The sequence below is a fragment of the Cygnus atratus genome, unplaced genomic scaffold (genome assembly GCF_013377495.2).
Source record: "Cygnus atratus isolate AKBS03 ecotype Queensland, Australia unplaced genomic scaffold, CAtr_DNAZoo_HiC_assembly HiC_scaffold_414, whole genome shotgun sequence".
Taxonomy (NCBI): Eukaryota; Metazoa; Chordata; class Aves; order Anseriformes; family Anatidae; genus Cygnus; species Cygnus atratus.
This window is the reverse complement of record NW_026110012.1, coordinates 58-5,000: the sequence shown is the minus strand read 5'-3', so window position 1 is coordinate 5,000 and position 4,943 is coordinate 58. Positions and strand designations below refer to the sequence as shown.

Genomic DNA, 4,943 nt, shown 5'->3' with positions numbered 1-4,943 from the left:
TTTTTGATGAGCAGTTGGTGAGTTTACTGAATGTAATGCGTTCTGCTCCTTTTTCTGCGATGTGTATACTCTGCTAGCCATTCCTGGCTAGGAATTAAAGTCAGCCCTTGATCTCTGACAGATTTTGCTTGAAAATACACTTTCCCCCAAGATAGCTCTACTTCAGTTTCTGCTGAATGTGGCCATTTCCAGTTTGACAAGCTGATTTCTGTTCTTGATGCATGCCAGAGTTGTTCTTGCCTAAATGGTGAGAATTACAAATTGGGTGTTGTCTTCTCTGGAGCAGCATACATTGTCGAGGTCCAAACTATATTTAGCAAAAAGGAATTTAATGTAGAGACACTGCAATTAGAGGGTTGGTTTGCTGCTACTGAAAAAGGAGATGAAACACAAATGTCAAACAAATGCCATCCTCACAATCGAGGTGGCCCCACAGTGTTAATTAAAAGTCACCTGCAAAATCCAAGATAGACTCTTTCCTGGCTTTTTCTCCTCTTTCTCATACACAAAGTTTCCTGACGTTAAGATAACGAAGGGAAGGCAGGTGTGGTATTAGTGAGACGTGGCACCGTGCAGCAAATGTCACTGTGCATCCACGTGTGAGCAGTACCCAGGTAGGGAAGTTTAACTCATTTGCAGACACACAAAAGAAGGGGAAAACAGAGGCCCACCGATGTGATAATACTTGTCAGATGCTATTAACAGCAGGGCGCAGTTAATTGAGTGTGTTGCGTTATCACCTGGCTTTAGCCATGATGGCTACTGCTGACGTCCACGCGGAACTGTAGCTGGATGGAGAATCAAAAGCTGTTTTCTGCCTGTTGCTTCTATTAGAAATTACAGCCTTTGAGTTACAGAGTTTAAGGGCACCGCAGGGATCATTTTGTCCATCTCCCTGCCCCACGGCAGAGCCAGGCCTAAATCATTCAGCCAGCCTGCGGGCTCGGGCTGAAACAGTGGGGAGGTGCCTGGGGAGGAGAAGAGAACGATGGGGAGGAGATCCCCTTTCCTACCAGCTGCCTTTCTGTCAAGGGCGGGGACAGTCAGCTTGGGGTTTGCTTGTACCCATTGCCCGTTCCACTTTATTCTGCAGTCTGGGAAGCAGGCAAAGGGCTGGATCAGCCCCTTGCAAGTGCCCAGCAGAGCACTTGTCACAGCTTCCCTCGCTGTAGAATCACTTTGGTCTCCAGCGTCCATTTCCACAAAGTGCTGTACCTGCGGGTGGCCTCAAAAATGCGGCTCGCCCGCCGCTGCTCATCAGGAGAGCCCCACAGCAGAGCTCACTGTTAAGGAAGTCCCGTCTCCAGCAGCCAGCCTTGTGCTGCATTCACTGGAAACAATCTTTCCCTGTTCATGTCTCCTTCACAGAGCTGTCTGATTACACTCTTGTCCTGCTGCGTGCCTGCTGTGATCTACAGGTTGTTCCGGCATTGTGTTGCTTGGTGAGTAATCAGAAAGTGGCGTGTGGGCACCAGCAGCAGTAACGACCGAGTTCTCTGCCTCCTTGTGTTTCTCATCCGATAAAGAAGGTGTCAGGCTCTGGGGCAGATCTCAGCTGTAGGCACTGCTTAGGCAAGGTCAGAGCCTGATGGTGGCAAACAATGTAGGGAATTGTTTGCAGGTGGGTACCTAGCCTCTGAAGTGCTTCTGCTTTTAGGAGATTGCGTGAGCAAAAGAAAATTGTAATTGTAGCTTGAATTTTAATTTACTACCAGTCTCCCTAACCCATTCTGAAATCTCAGTAACAACAATCACCTGCCCTTGGGAAACAGAAATTCCCTTTGATACCAGCAGTGCTTGGGCCTTGGCAGATTTGGAGTGGCAAATCTCTGAGGCCATTCATTAAAACAGCTGAAGGAACGGGGCAGGGTTGGCATTTGCTCTGAATTTCCTACACTCAGTGACAAAAATTACAGTAAAAACCTTTAGATGCGTAGGGACAAGGTGAATGCTGCCGTTGGCTCAGAATGAGAGTGAGTTAAGTGTAATCTGCAGCGAGAGAAGTTGGACTGGGGAAAAAGCAGTGGGAGAGATGTTTCTCCTTAAAGGGTGCCGCAGAGCAGGTCTGAGGGCTGGGTGTGAAGGCGGTATCCGTGCTGGGTGTGAGAGAAGCAGCGCTCCCTCCTCCTCTTTCCAGCTGTCAGCGCAGTGGCCGTCATGACGGAGCATTCTGAAACATGGCTGTGGGGAGGTGAGCTTTGGTGCTGGACGAGTACCTTGTACTTGTCAAAGGTAATGGTAGAGGGAATCTTGCCCTTCTACCACTCCCTTGTAAGTTCTCCAGTGGTTTTGTAAGAAAGAACCGAGCTCCGTGATGCAAAGAACAGCGCTGCTTGAAAAGCCTTTCTAATGCCTCTGTTTCTGTCTCTTTCTCTCGTAAATACAGCCTAATATCGCTTCAGCTGACGGCACCTTGGCACTGAGCAGTCCTTTGGTGGCTACTCTGACTGACAGAGGAAGATTCGATGTCGTGCAAAGGCTTTTTGCTTCATCAAGCATTAATTTGGAAATGACAGAGTCTTCTGTAAAAGTTGTCACTGCGAGAGAACCTCGCTTCTTCCCGCTCCTTCTTTATGTTGCACTGTACGGACTTCATAGTTTAGGTGGGACTGCATAGGAGCTTTGCTGAGCAGTCACTGTCCCAGCCTGTTCTTAATTCTGTAGCTGTGCAATAGCGCCGAGGTTTGTGAGCTGGCAATAGAGCAGCTGAATACTAGGGGGTCTGTGGGGGCGAGGCAGGCGGCAGCGAGCCCTCTGCTGCCGTAAGAAGGTGAGCTGCAGCTCCGCAATTTCACTAAGGTAACGTCTGCAGTGGAAAATACATAAATAAGTAAATAAGGAATGCAGGGGAGGAAGGAAGAAAAAAAAAAGACAAGCCTGGAACAGAAATTGAACATAGCTGTTCTGATAGTTGTCAGATCTGCAGAGCGGTAGAAGCCTGATTGCTCGCATTAATATGCGTGGGAGAAAACTGCAAAGTACCAACTGCTTTTTGTAAGCAGGCAAACAGGCCGTGGAAGTCCAAGGTTCTGCAGTGCAGTGTATGTTTTGCTCATTTGAAACCTGAGGTGCAGAATGCCTTCAATCTGGAGGAGGTGAAGTGGAGGGCTCTGGAAGAGGTACTTAATTAGGTTTTCATTTATTAAGTGTAGTTTGGCATCAAGCCATGTGAACTGCACGCTGCAGGAAATAATAAACTCTTTTTTCAAAAAACTAAGACCACCTTAGGGATTTATGCCTCTGTTTTCAACTAAGTTTTTACTAAGCGTAGCAAGTTTCAGCTGTTCAAATTGCATTTTGAACTTTCTCTTTGAGATATTGTGATGCCTTCTGGTATGTGCGTACGAAATGTCCCTGCAGCACTCCACCAAAGCAATCGTTTCATCCATGTGACATTTTCAGTGCGGGTGTTTTGCTTATGCCTTTGACTAATGGCAAAGAGTTAGCAAAGCACTTTGTGCTTTGAGCTGTTTTGTCTTTTTTTAATCATACTTTTCTGTGATCGTGCGAATGGGACAGAAGCGCAGTGGAGATCACTGTAAATAGGGGCTGGGGAAGATGTTGTTCCAGATAAATGGAATATCGGTGCTTTCAGGTAAGACTGAGATGGCTGACAGGGAAGCAAGCAGGTGTCTGTAGGGAGGGCTGGTCAGTGCACAGGCCCTCCAGTTTACATAAAGGGTAGGAATCGTAGCTTCAGTTTTCTGCTCTGTTCCCACATGGTCTTGAGCAGATCGCCCAAGAGGTCTTCAAAAGCTCATGTCAGTTAAGCTTTCCCTGAGAAAATGGACTTTGCAAAAAAAGCACCGTGGTACCTTTCCGTACCTGAGAGCGCAAGATACTTTCGCAGACTGAAGTGTTGGCGTTTCTGTGTCTCGTGTGTAAAATGAAGCTCACAGTGTTGCCTGAACGTGGCACTGGTGGATATGGAAATGTCCTTTTGGGGGGGGGGGGGTGTAGGAGTGCTTGTAGGAGTTGTGCGTTTGTAAACGGGAAGGTTTTTCTGCCAGCCACTGCTCAAAAGTTGCCTCTGTAACTAATTTATCAGAAATTTGTATTAAATGTCATAGCAAAACAATAGAATGACTTAAAACTTAATGTACCTGATTTCTGCTTATCCTTTTTTGATTCCCGTCATACCCTTGGCTTTGAAAGTTGGTGCACACAGGCACGAAGAGGACGTGTGAATCCGTGTAGTGCTACCGTTCGCTTGTCCTGGTCTTCAGAGTCTTGGTGTAAGCCTTACACGTGCTGCGTTGTGTAACTGCTTTCAGGGTGGGTGGGCTGTCTTGTGTATGTAGGAGACCGGATTTGGTTAAAGAGGAAAAAGACCCCAAGGGGTTCTGCCCCTTCTGCCTCCACTTGCTAGTCATTGTTTGCTCGGGTCTGTTGGCTTCTCACTTCCTCTGCCTGCCCTGCTTTTAGGATGGATCCTCTTCCCTGCAGAAGCCGGTGGTTGTGCATGGCAGCCACCAGTCTTGGCTCTGTCCTTTATGTGCTGCCTCTCCTCTGGGATCACAGAAGCACCTCTAGACGAACAGATAGCCTGGAATGCTTTTTGAAAAACAGAGTAGCACAGGTGGGTAAAAATGAGCTGCTAAAGCAATTTATACGTTCACGTCTCTCTATGTAACAATTCATTTCTTGCACGCTCCTGAAAGCGGGATTCTTATGCACATAAATATTCAAAATAGCCAGGACTGGGGTTGTAAAGACCCAAGGCAGCAGCAGAGGCAACGTGTCTTTCTCCATATATCTTTTGTCCTGCCTTTCCCTAAGTTAAACAAGGATAGCCTCTTCATGCACCCAGCCTAAGCTGCACTGATCCAAATGAGTTCAGAGTCTCCTCGCTGCATCCTTGATGAAGCTGATTCCTTGTGACAGGCTGGCCTCACGCAGAAACTGCTTCCTCGAGGTTAGGTGGGGTTTCCCTAGAAAGCAGA

The 4,943-nt window shown here is 47.4% G+C and overlaps 1 long non-coding RNA gene across 1 annotated transcript; it reads left to right on the top strand.

Moving 5' to 3' along the window:
• Positions 1-633: 633 nt before the first annotated feature.
• Positions 634-4,645, top strand: LOC126913723 (uncharacterized). Its single transcript, XR_007709374.1, has 3 exons — positions 634-1,442; positions 2,387-4,235; positions 4,426-4,645. It is a non-coding gene; the product is annotated as an uncharacterized LOC126913723 (long non-coding RNA).
• Positions 4,646-4,943: the final 298 nt, after the last annotated feature.